Source organism: Chenopodium quinoa, unplaced genomic scaffold, assembly GCF_001683475.1.
Source record: "Chenopodium quinoa cultivar QQ74 unplaced genomic scaffold, ASM168347v1, whole genome shotgun sequence".
Classification (NCBI taxonomy): domain Eukaryota; kingdom Viridiplantae; phylum Streptophyta; class Magnoliopsida; order Caryophyllales; family Amaranthaceae; genus Chenopodium; species Chenopodium quinoa.
In genome coordinates, this window is record NW_018742738.1 from 8893370 (window position 1) to 8907702 (window position 14333).

Here is a 14333-nt window from a genome sequence, read left to right on the forward strand (position 1 = left end):
TTTTTCTTCTCAGAGTTGTTGTCTGTTCTCGTGTAAGTGAATTTTGACTTCAAAACTTATGAGTTCAGTATGCCCTTCTCGGCCAGCTTAAGCAGTAACTCTTTAGGTTAAGGCAATTGTCCATGTCATGTCCCACGTCCATGTGGTAATGACAATATTCATTCTTGTTGCAATACTTAGCCGAGCCTCCCATCGACTGGGGCTTCTCGAACTCAAATTTATCCTTAACCTCCATCAAGATTGAATAACAATCTTTGGTGAACTCATACCGAGGCTCATACGCCTTAACCTTCTTTGATTTTGGCTGCTGATCATTCACTACCCAGACTTCTTTTCGTTTCTTTCCTTTCTTTTTCTTTCCGGCTGAGTCTTGCTGAGAAGATAACTTCTTCTATGCCCCCTTGGCCGGCTGCTCTGCTTTAGTAAGTGTAGACACCCATTTGTGTCTCCCCAAAACCAAACTTGGTAATGAGTACCTTTCACGTCGAATCATAATCGAATGAAGTGAAAGTGTGGGAAGTTTAGTGTTGCGGATAGTTTTAATTTCTTTTCTTTTCTCTCTATTTTCGAAAACCTATTTTAAGAAAAACAGCCAATTCAGTTTGGTTGGTCCATGGAAAGGGTTCAATAATAGTGTAGTTGGATGGGGCTTGAAAAGAGCTTTCCAACGATATATTATAAGCCCAATTCCGATGAATAATGAGGAAGTTATGGCCAAATTACTAAACTGGGCCCGGTTTGAGCCTTATATGCGGCCCAATGATCTAGAGGAGGGCCTAATATAAATTTATCATTCCTAATGCAATTAGGAATGGTTTTAGTCTTCTAGATTCTTCTAGAAAGTTCTTTACATTCCTAATTCAATTAGCATTGATAAATTGACTTTTGTTGACTTTTTGGAGTTTTAATCAGAATAAAAGAGTGTTTCTACGGAAAATACAATTTTGCCCTTCTATACGGCTAAATTTTATCTGAATTTAGAAAATGCGTAAAAAAATTGATTAGCGCCTAACGCTAGACATTGGGAGGACACGACCGTCTTTGAAGCCCAAGATCGGTTAAGAGCGAGTGATTAAGGGCTCGGTATGTGATACCGGGGAAATTGGATCGAGTATTCAAGACCCGAAGAGGAAATTCGGATTGGGCTGAAGAATCGAGCCCAATCGAAGTCCAAGCCTAAAAGAAGAAGTCGGGCCCGATCGGACAAGCTTGCGCCCGATCGGGCGGGCGCGCACAAAGAAGCAGCACCAAGAAGGCGCGCCCGATCGGGTGAGCGTAGGCTCGATCGGGCGCGGCGCGCCAGGAAGGGCAGAGAAAAAAAGGCGGGCCTGATCGGGCGCGTGTTTTTTAGAGGACCTGATTAGTTTTCAATTAGGATTTGTTTTAGGGATGTTTAAGTATGATTTTTGTACGTAATTTTGATTACCTTCTCTTTTAGATTTTCTCACTCTACTTAGAATATTTTCTCTTCTAAAATTCTCTCAACTATTGTTCTCAACTTCATTCCTTAATCCAGATTTCTTTTGGTAACAATTTCTTCTCTTTTAATTTTAGTTATTTTCTTTAATTCTTTCATTATGTCTTGCTTTATTGTTTTGATTTGTTTAGATTTAATTATGTGTGAGTAGTTTTATTTCTAGGGTTTATGGGGATCTAATAAATAATATGAAGGGGTAATTTGTGATTGTTGATTATCAATGCTTGATTAATTTCTTATTGATTGATTTAATGCTATGCAATTAGGTTTTGCCAGATTTAATTGTATGAGTTTAGCAATGTTAATTCGAGATTCGACAGATGAGAATTGATGTTTAGGCTTAGTTTCAATAGGCGGATTAATTTATAAATGGTTAAGTCGAGATTCGAAAGATGAGATTTAATACCGGTAATTTAAATTTGTGATTATAATACGTAGCGAAATGCCTTTATAATCTGATTAATTGATGCTTGATGATTGCTTATTATGATTTGCCATGGAATATTCTTTATTAGTGAGCCTATTCCCTAGGTTTTCCCTTCATTGATTTATACCCTTTTTATTACCTTCCTACTCTTACCTTTAGTATTTAATTACCCTTTTTACAATAATTCGTTACTTGATAATTTAGATTGCATTTAATTAATTAGGAGTAAATTGACTTGTTTCCCTGTGGTTCGACCCTTCTTCCCTATCTACATAGTTAGTGGATTTAGGTTTTATTTTTTATTAGGTGAATACAACTTGAGCCTGTCAATGGCGCTGGACTCTGTTTGCTGGTGCCAAGTTCTTCCAATACCGAGCCAGAAATATGCGTTCTAAATTTTAATCAGTTTTTTAACACTGTTTGCTCGATCCTACTTCCGGATTGAGTTTTCCTCACTTTTCTGAAACCCATATGTGTTCTACATATGGACATAACCCCCTGGGAATTCATGCTCCATCTACCTGATTGAACAATCTGAGCAACAAAGGGTACATCCGAGAATGTTGAATTCACCAAACCATGGAAGCGAGTCTTTTCTAAACTCGCGGTGTCCCATCCACTCGCGCCAACCCTTCACCGTTAGGCTTCCGCGAGGTGCATCCGGACAATTAACCATGGACCCTCTATTGACTAACCCATATCCCGAACTTTAGAGAACTAGAGCCATGGTTAGGTTGTAAACTCATTGCATCATGTTGTGACTACTTGACTACTTGTGCATCTCTTACCTGTGCATACTTATTATGTGACTAAACTAACCGTTTGGTTTGACTTGTGTTTGTAAATAAGTCTTAATGAACTGATTAATGAATAAAGGACACTGTTTAATTAATTAATTAATTATTTAATTAATAATAAATTAATTAATTTGAGCTAAAAAAAATAAACTTAAAATCGAGTCATAGTCCCTTTAAGTCAACCCGGATTTTTATTCCCGTATACTGCACAAGCGTCAATTTGTTTTGGTCATAGCCGGAGTTCTAGGAAGAGTTACGAGTCGTACGACGTATGGATCTGTAGCCCCGAGTTTTATCTTTAATTTGGAGTTAGTTTCATCCCAATCAGAGCCACAGATTAAAATGTATGACTATAATATTACAACCTGTCTAATTTAATGCATATACATGAAGTCTTAACTTAGTCTTTGCTTGAGTCTAGTCACATAGTCTAGCCACATGGTCATGACACGGGTCATGACACGAGTTTTAATATGTCACCAACACTCATTAAACTCACTAGTCTTAGCACACACTTTGAGTAGATATCACCACGACCATGTCGTAGGTTCATGCATGAGTCGGTTTCTTCCGTCATTTGAGTTGGGGGTACATTTCATTCCGAATTCTTCATATCCCTCCATCTACATCATCTTCCTCCATCCATTGCATGTTGAATAGAGTTTGAGTCAAATAATTAACAATGAATATCCCCAAATTCCTTTTCCACAGTACTTGGTCGAGGAAAGAAGGGCGATTAATCAAGGAAAACCTCTTTATTCAAGTCTTACTTTTTGATAAACTGATTCGTCAAAAGAGGAAAGCTAAAAAGATAATGGCAACTCAAGAGGAAGTTAATTAACTTAGGAGTCAATTGATTGACGTGACTGAGGCTTTGAAGGCTTTAGCTCTCAAAATCAATGACCCTGTGAAGCAACAACAAATGGACCTTATGCAAGAAAGCTTGAGCAAGATATCTAGTGATTACAAGTTTCAAGGCATTAGTTCACAAGGGGTCTTGGTGGACAAAAAACTTTTTTCGCATAAGTTCAATGCCAACGACATCCCAAAATTCAAGGCAACAGATAATCCTTACCTTCACTTAAGGGTCTTTGAAACTATAAAGAAAATTAAGGGGATTAATAAGAAAGTCTTTCATTCCTTGTTTTCTTTATCTCTTGAAACTGTTTGCCAACAATGGTTCTTCTCCCTTGACAAAGAGAAAACCTCTACTTGGGATGCTATTGTAAACGCTTTCATTAATAGATATAAGTGTAATATTCAAGTCGAAACCGATTATAGACAACTCGAGGTGCTAAGAGAATGAAGGCTTTGCTTCTTTCTTCAATAAGTGGAGGGAAACTTCCGCTAAGATGATTGAGGTGCCCTCCGAAAACGAATCTGTGAGGATGTTTATCAAGAACTTACAAGAAAAGTATTCAAAACACTTAAAATATCAACACAACTTGAATACTTTCAAGGTCGTTTATGACATCGGAATCGAGATTGAAGACGACCTCGCAAAGCAAAAAGCTACTAACAATAGTAACCACGGTGGCTGGAAAGGAAAGAAGAACGACAATCCTTCTTCTTTTGAAAACGCCCACTCTAGTAACAATGTTAGTACCTTTGATCTCAGTGTAGTTTTAGACATGGATAACCAAGGATCTAAGAAGCAACTAAGGAAAGACTTCACCCCCATTGGGATGAGCTACGATACTGCCTTTGATCGACTCCATGCCAAAGGACTCATTACTCCCATTGGACCTATTCGAGATCCCACACCTAAAAAGAGATTGCCTAGTTGGAATCCAGATGAACACTGCAAGTACCATCAAGGTAGGGGTCATGCTACTGAGAGCTGTTGGAAGCTAAAGGAGGTTATCCAACATTTGATTGAAAATAACAAGCTTCCCATGCCTCTAGTTAACAAGAAGAACGAGTGATGATAAAGCAAACAACACAAGACAAGAGGCGAGCTTCAACGACAAGATTTCGTGACCTCTTTTTCTATTTCTTTTTTATTTACCCTTTCCCCAATAAGTCTAGCATAGGCACCTTTTTATTCCCCTTAGATTAATTTTGTAGATTCTTTTTTTTTCCTTTTTAATAAAATGAGCATTTATTTTCTTTCATATGATCATTTCGTAACATCGCATTAAAAAAAAAAAAAAAAAAAAAAAAAAAAAAAAAAAAAAAAAACACACTAAGCACAAGGTATACCAATGATTTGAGGCACCCCTTGTAGCCACATCATATCACCTTTCACCCTTCAACTATGCAATCCTTTTTTGATAAACCACTTTGAGCCTCGTCTAATGATAGACCTTTCATTTTTCAACCTATATCTACCTAACCTTGGGATGGGATGGTGTGCAACTTATGCAATTTCAAAAAAAAAATCTTGGGTGACTTCAAAAGATTAAAATAGCAAAAAATAAATAATAAAAGTGTACAAAAGGGCAAGTGTTCCAATGTCTTTGATATGAACACGTCTTAGATTACCTCTCTTATCGAGTGCTCGGTACCGTACCTGAGAAACATGAATGCCAAGTGAGTGATAGACCGCATGATCGGGATCGCCCACACTTATAAAAATAAAATAGATGCTAAAGCAAAAGATAAAAGAGATCTAAAAAAAGAGTTAAAAGCCTCAAGCATAAAAGTATAAAGATTCAAAAGCAAGGTTCCACACCTTGGGGGCTTATCTAGGGTCTTGAGCCTTTATCCCTTTCTTCTATAACTTTTAGCCTAACCACATTACGACCCTTAAAAATACCTTTTTTAGGTATACACACACTTGTGCAAGGTTCGGCTAGAGCTACGTTCGGCCTTATTCCTAACGGATACGTAGGCAACCTCACATCGAGGTGCGGCCGTAATAAACATGCGTTCATATTCACATTCACACACCATGATCATATCAAGGGATCTCCAATGCTCATCCCTATCTACTTTGAGCTAGACTTGGGGGCTTGATCCCTACATCATTAGCTTACCTAACCTAAGAATTACCATCATTTGACTCTTCTTGAAATAATATCTTTTTCCACACACTTAGCCCTTGCGGCCTAACTTTGGAATCACTTTCACACACATCACAGATACATGACCAAATATACCTTCCCTTAGGAACCCTTTGTCATGGAATCTTAACACAACGTTGAAGCATGACTTGTCATATCAACATCACTCATCAATCATAGTTGTCATTGCATCATGAAGTATGAAGTGCTTAGCCTCTGTGCCTAAGTTACCCAAATACTTTCATCATTGAGTCAACCATTGAGATAGCCTAGGATGGATTAATCCTTGCACCTTGAGAGATAGTATCAAACAACATTTGACTAAGCTCATTCAACATGCATTCGAAAACTTCGATTTTTTTTTTTACGTCTTTCTTTTTCGGGAGAAAGTCGGTACCCTCCACAAAAATGACGGAAAATTTTTTCTTTTTTGCATTTTTCAAGTCGCACGATCACATTACAATGCACACACGAGTCATGTACACATTGAGTCATGTCATGTCATATCACCTTGATTTGAGTCTAACACATGTGTCAAACACTTTGAGTCGAGTCAACCTCGAGTCAATCACAGCGAGTCAACTTTATACCTTGAGTCATGTCAAGTCAATGAGTCAAGCAACACTAAGTCTTAGGTCAACCCTAAAGAAAGATAAGCAAAGTCCTATAGTCAAAGATATAAAAGCAGGTGCATCCAAACAAGCGAGGACATTCATGGATGTTTTTCGAAAAAACCGCGAATATGACACAGGAGATTCTTCCAAGATGAGAGGAGTTACATAGATTAGTAAATTAAAGATGAAGAGCTTTAATTTATAAAAGATTTGAGCGGATTTGGTTGAAGGGAAACGACCAAGTTCAAAGTTCGGAGCGAAACCGAGCAACAGCGGCAAAAAAAGCAGAATAGGAAAGACCCGACTCAAGCGCCAGACGACAACATCCAGCGTCTTGCAATAGATTTCAGCGCCTGGCGCTAGATCCCAGCGTCTGGCGACGGAGCAAAATCGCGGCGCCAGAGATATTTCAGCAGCGACAGAGCTCGAAGCCTCTCAAAACAGCAATTTCGGGTTCCTTGGTACGCTAGTTAGCCCCTATAAGCAATTTGACATGATTGAGTAGTCGATTTGATTACAACTGCAAATAAGTGATCGACCTGACGAAAGATCGTCTCACTTAGCTTAAAGCGCCTAAGCATTGGCTCATCGCAAGGCACCGACATACTGGTTCATTCAGCAAATGGCACCGACATACGGGTTCGAAATTCAGCAAAAGGCACCGACATACAGGTTCAAAAGCAGCTGAAGCGCCGATGTACTAGCATAGTGGAAGCAAAGTTCAAGCGAGCTTTAATGATCGACAAGCGATGGTCTTCGGTAGTTTTCTTCGGAATATTATCGTAACAACTGAGGATGACTTCAAGAGAGGTTATTTTCGACAGCATTCACTAAGATTGTGGAGGTTGTCACCAAGATTTTGAGAAGATAGCACGAGATGGGTGGTCTTCGACAGCATTCGCTAAGATTGTGGAGGTTGTCACCAAGATTTGAGAAGATGGCACGAGATGGGCGGTCTTTGACGGCATTCGCTAAGATTATGGAGGTTGTCGCCAAAATTTGAGAAGGACGATTCGTGATGAGGCGGTCTTCGACGACTTTTGCTATGATTGGAAAGGTTGTCACTATGATTCAAAAAAAAGGCTCGAGATGTAGCAACATGGATCGACGGCGTTCCCTAGATTGCGGAAGATTGTCAAAACAAGCAGCAAGATGGCGTTCCCTAGATTGTGGAAGGTTATCACGACAAATACAACAACAATGCAACAGCAACAAATCGATTACTTCAGAGACGTGTGCTCGACGGTGCAAGATACGCGCTTCTTAACTCTTTTATCTGTTTTCACTAACGCTAGTTTGCAGGTATCGGCGTTACAACAAAGATTTAGAATCGCAGAACGTTCTGAATCATTCTCCGTCCCTATCAATACTTTGACTTTTGTTTTCAAAACTTGCGTTTCTCCAAACTCAGTCAAAGTGGGGGCTTCTGTAGACACCCATTTGTGTCTCCCCAAAACCAAAACCGGTGATGAGTACCTTTCACGTCGAATCATAATCGAATGAAGTGAAAGTGTGGGAAGTTTAGTGTTGCGGATAGTTTTAATTTCTTTTCTTTTCTCTCTATTTTCGAAAACCTATTTTAAGAAAAACAGCCAATTCAGTTTGGTTGGTCCATGGTAAGGGTTCAATAATAGTGTAGTTGGATGGGGCTTGAAAAGAGCTTTCCAACGATATATTATAAGCCCAATTCCGATAAATAATGAGGAAGTTATGGCCAAATTACTAAACTGGGCCCGGTTTGAGCCTTATATGCGACCCAATGATCTAGAGGAGGGCCTAATATGGATTTATCATTCCTAATGCAATTAGGAATGCTTTTAGTCTTCTAGATTCTTCAAGAAGGTTATTTTCATTCCTAATTCAATTAACATTGATAAATTGACTTTTGTTGGAGTTTTAATCATAATAAAAGAGTGATTTTAAGGAAAATACGATTTTGCCCTTCTGTACGGCTAAATTTTATCTGAATTTAGAAAACGCGTAAAAACATTGATTAGCGCCTAACGCCAGACATTAGCGCCTGGCGCTAACTTGTTTTTTTCTCGTCGAAACTCTGATTTTTTTTTTATCCATTCGACTGTTTTTCTCTATAAATAGCCTCTTAAAATTCCGTTTTCAATCATCAATTCTCAACAATCATCAATTCTCAACAATCACCAATTCTTATTCTTTCCAATTATTTCTTCTCACTAACTCCCATCAAGAAATTCTTGATTCTCTCCCTCTTTCTAAGCCAACCCTTTTACAAACACAATTCCTCATACATTAGCACTAGACACACCTAGCATTGTTCGAAGTTGCCTTCACCCTAGACGTGAAAGGTTATAATTTCTGAGGGTTTGGTCCCTAATCTTTATTTCAATCATTTAATTTAATCGTTTGATTATTATTTTCCTTGAAGTTACTAACGTGTGTATTTTGTTATTAGAAAGAGATACGAGGCATCCAATTAAGTGCTTTAATGGTTTTTATTATTATTATGATATAGAAATCATGCTTAGGTTATTATGTTTCCTAGTATCATGTTAGGGTGTTTTGATCTTCCTATTATCATATTTAGGGTAACAACTAAAAAATCCTAATATCAAGTATGATTAAAAGTAAGATGTCCTATTTTCTTTCCTAATATTCATATTAGTATCATGTTAGGGCTAAATATTTTATCTTTATTATTTAGTGACATGCTAGGGTTTGTTATTAATCTTGTTAGTATCATGCCTAGGATCTTGCTATTATTATGCTTTAACATGATTATGATAAACATGATTATTTTATGATGATGATTATAATTGTTATTATAATTAATAATTGTTGTGATTATTATGTTGCATAATATATATATTTATTGTTATTGCTTGATCACACCTTTTATGCATGTTTAGAGGGAATTTGTACTTGTAATCACGCTTAATAAGATAATTAATAATCTCGTTTAGGTTTAATATGATTATAATTCAAGTGATCGCCAATAATAGTTTATTTGCGCATTAATATTCAACCAACATAGATAAACAGGTTTAGGGTAAACCTATTGATTGCATGTTAGTCAGAAAGCGCACATGAATACGATCAGAATAAAGTAGAGGCCTATTATTAGGCAGGTTCAATCTCTTTTAGGTTTGATTTGTACCTTCATCCCCGAGCTACCAGTCATGGTTCCAGACCTATTGGAGTTGACGATCTCCTGGATCGTTAAGGGATGTAACCTTCACCTCGTGAACGGTTTACAAGTTCTTAAAACTTGTTGGTGACTCTTTTGTTCTATCTTCCTTCCCTTTGGACTCCACCGTACTTTAGTGTATGATCACAGTGGGGTTCAAGCTAGGGATAATGCTTGAAATATTCCCTACAGTGAGCGAACAAAAAACAGCTGCCTCTATATAGGTTTCGGCTTCCCGTAGAATGCCTGCGTATGTCCGAACCTTTTTTATGACTAAATCAAACTTAAAACCAGAATGCCATAATCCCCGGAGAAATTCTGAGTACGCCATTTCATCCGAAAGATTTTGAATGTGGGATTTTTCTTAGTGAACCTCTAGACGTACGAGCGCAACCCCTCATTCTTTCCTTGGACAATTGTGGCCAAGTTAAGGCTAGTCTTTCTTGGGGGGGATGTTGTATGAAAAGTTTCCTACGAACAGCATACTTAGAGTAGTGAAGCAATTTATGCACCCGACCGGAAGGATGTTGAACCAGTCCTAAGCCATGCCTTTAAGGGTGGCCTGGAAACACCTACACCAGGTAACATCATCAACACTTTGCATGTACATCAAGTTTTCGTACGAGATGACATGCTCTTCCGGGTTGTATAAACCATCATAAGCACCCACGAGTACGCTTTTCACCTTCGCAAGTTGGAGAGAGCTAAGAATCTCCTGAGAGAACAGAGGCGGCTTGTCCCCAAGATTAAGCAGGCGCATTTTCCAATCAAAAGGCTGAGGTTGTCTGGTCGGTTCGTCCAGGTAAGGGGCCTGGTCGAACGGCTAGGTGAATTATCCATGATTGTCCGAGGACATTAGGACTATGTGACAAAAATGCATTCAAATTCTGAGGAATCTGATACTGAACGGGTTGAATTGGTTGAACAGGAATGGGAGTTAGAGTACGAGAAGTCTGACTTACGCTGGTTCTGGTAGTTCTGGTATGTTGGAAAAGAGAGTGGTTAGAGAATTAATCCGGCATTGTGGGAGTGGAAGCCGTGTCCGACAGAGCAACATGCTCCCGCCGCTTGTGCCGGATGTAATCCCTGGCATCCCTCCAGCGTTGAGACGACTCAGGATCCTCCCTTCAAGGTTGTCTGGTCTGTCCCCCAGCCAACTGGGTTCTCTCAGGGAGCCTTGACAAATTAGTTTGTGGCACCCGGGGAGACCTTCCATGCAGCCGGCGAAAGGGAGTGTTCCCAGCAATCCAGCATCTTCGGCAGTAGTTGCCTTGCTCTGATTTCTTCTCTGAGAACCGTCCTCCACCCTTATAGACGGCTATCTGGAGGTGGACGACCTCTTTTCCTCCAACTCCTTTCGAAGCTTACTTAGAGCGACCTTTATGGAAACAGTAGTAACTAGTAGATCCTCGACCTCGTGAAATGTGGCGATTAGAGGATCATTAGAATTGATTGTTGTGGTTATATCCTCTATATGGCCATCCTGACAAGGGCCAGGGCCGGCATTAGGTGTCTGACCATCTATTGCCATTACAGACGAGTATTCCCACAAACGGCACCAAATGTTTTGGGGGTTTTTGGAATCCCTTGGGACACTGGTCACATACTTCTGGCAACGAGACTTGACACCTGCAAAACGACGAATATTCCATTACCGGAATATTCGCCTCGAACGATTAAGTTAGTAACCGGAAAAGAAAAAGCTAGAGAGAGAAAGTAGAGAGAGGCTGGAGATGTTTTGATGCTCTATTAAATGTTATGTCATTATCCACCACTCACATCATAAATGATTGGGGTATTTATAGGGGTGGGAATTTGTGCCCCTTTAGGGTTTGTGTCCTAAATTTCTGTGTCCTGATTGGTTGCGCAATCAAGTATTGACACGTGTCACCTAGGGACGCCATTTTGCGGCTTTCTACTGGAATCTCGGGATTTGGGCTCTGATGTAAGAAAGGCCCTTTTTCTCTCATGTTAGATGGTCTTTGTTAGATTATTACACGCATCATATTCCTATTAAGACACGTGTCACCTTTGATTGGGCCACGTGTCACTATGGGATTGGACCACGTATGAGGGGTATTTTTACCCTAAACACTTATTATTATTATTATTATTATTATTATTATTATTATTATTATTATTATTATTATTATTGTTGTTGTTGTTGTTGTTGTTGTTGTTATTATTATTATTATAACATATAAAGTTATACAACCTATAGAAACTTAGTAAGAAGCCAAGATACAATCTGGGCCCCCACTCCTCTTGCTATAGAAAAGCCGATTGTAGATACCCATTTGTGTCTCCCCAAAACCAAACACATTGATCAATACCTTTCGTGTCGAATCATAATCGAATGAAGTGAAAGTGTGGAAAGTTTAATATTGCGGTTAGTTTTATAAAAAATCTTTCTTTCGGTTTTTCGAAAACCTGCTCTATTTTATGAAAGTAGCGAATCCAGTTTAGTTTGGTCCATAACAAGGGTCCAATAATAGTGTAGTTGGATTGGCCAAAAAAGAGCTTTCTAACGATATATTATAAGCCCAATTATGATGAATAATGAGGAAGTTATGGCCTAAATACTAAACTGGGCCCGGTTTGGTTTTTATATATAGCCCAATGATCTAGAGGAGGGCCTATTATGAATTATCATTCCTGATGCAATTAGGATTGATTATAGTCTTCTAGAATCTTCTAGAAGGTTTTTTAAATTCTAATGGGATTAGGATTTATAATTATGCTTTATGAGTTTTATTTGGAATAAAAGAAGTGTTTTAAATGAAATTACAATTTTACCATTCGTACAGACTTTACGACTTGATTTTATCGAAAAATAGATTCCGCGTTGAAAACGCGTGGAAAACCTTCTGCATCATCAAAAGACAGGTTTGTCGCTTGGCGACAAGCCATGTCGCTGGCGACAGAAGCGTGTTTTATTCCTTTTCGAACTCTGGTTCGTTTCTATCGATTTCGGACTATTTTCTTATAAATAGGGTCCCTGGACCTCTGTTTTTTTAATAACCAGAATTCTCTAATTCTTCTCTCTCTCTGTAAGTTAAAGCTTATTCTCTCTTCCCTATTTCTAGCTTAGCCTTTTACAAACACAATTCCTCATACATTAGCAATAGACACACCTAGTCAAGTTCGGAGTTGCCTTCACCCTAGACGTGAAAGGTTTGATATTGCTGAGGGTTTGGTCCCATATCTCTATTTCAATTATTTAATTTAATTCTTTAATTTTATTATTTTCCTTGAAGTTACTAACGTGTGTATTTTGCTATTAGAAAGAGGTACGAGACATCGAAGTAAGTGCTTTAATTATTTTATTAATATTTTAATATAGAAATCATGTTTAGATTGTTATTTTGATTCCTAGTATCATGATTAGGGTAATTTCTAATATCAAGTATGATTAAAATAATGATTCCTAGTATCATGTTTAGGGTAAAGAATAAGTTTCTTAAATCAATTATGATTTATATGATGCTTTCTATTTTCTTTCTTAATAGCATGTTTGTATCATGTTAGGGCTAAAAGTTTTGATCTTTATTATTTAGTGACATGCTAGGGTTTGTTATTAATCTTGTTAGTATCATGCCTAGGGTCTTGCTATTATTATGCTTTAACATGATTGTTTTAATTATTGTTATGATGATTGTTATTGTTATGTTGCTTGATTATATTTATTGTTATTGCTTGATCACACCTTTTATGCTTGTTCAAAGGGAATTGGTACTTGTAATCACGCTTAATAAGATAATTAATAATCTTGTATAGGGTTAATTTGATTATAATTCAAGTGATCGTCAATAATAGATTTGTTTGTGCATTAATATTCAACCAAACATAGATAAACAGGTTTAGGGTTAACCTATTGATTGCATGTTAGTTAGAAAGGGCACATGAATACGAGAAGAATAAAGTAGAGGCCTATTATTAGGGCAGGTTCTTTCTCTTTTAGATTGGATTTGTACCTTCATCCCCGAACTTCTAGTCTTGGTTCGAGATCTATTGGAGTTAACGATCTCCTGGATCGTTAAGGGGTGTAACCTTCACCCTGTGAACGGTTTATAAGTTCCTAAAACTTGTTGGCGGCTCTTTTGCTCTAGCTTCCTTCCCTTTGGACGCCACCGTACTTAAGTGTATAATCACAGTGGGGTTCAAGTTTGGGGTAATGCTTGAAATATTTCCTACACTGATCCTAGTAAAGATATGAGTTGTAGCACGCGACCCAATGGCTTGAGTCTTCAAGAACCTCTAGATTCCCTTTAGCAATGCAAAAACCTCATTTTCTAACTCCCCAAGAGAAGAGAAATAGAAAGGAAGGAAGCCATATCCAATCGCTTGACAACTGGATTCGTACTTGACCCGCTTCCGATTGGCCGCATCATACACTACTCGTCCAGGAACAAAGTCAGAAAGCCCAGACTGTTTCAATGGAGAAGACACTATCAAGTCAACACAGACCTCGCGACCACAATCCCATGAATAAAGTAACACATCTGGAGGTCTGAGAGCCCCGTCGTTCCCTTCAGACAACCCAATGTCCACCTCCTTTCTAGCTGAAATCCTAGACCAATAGAAAACATCAATAAGGGTATCCCAAACAATATTATGGCGATGTTTAATGCCCACAATACCAGCACAAGACACTGTGTGATCATCGAAAATATCTCAAGCAAAAACCCTTGAACAAGCAGAGCACGACGTCGTGATAGAGAACAATGGAACACCCAGCCGGTAGCACATCACACAGCGATAAGTCTTGGCGTTCATCGTCTGAACTAACCTTGAAATAGGGACCGCCCGAAGCCAAGCAGAGGTGTGATCTCCCTGTTGTGATTTCCATAATG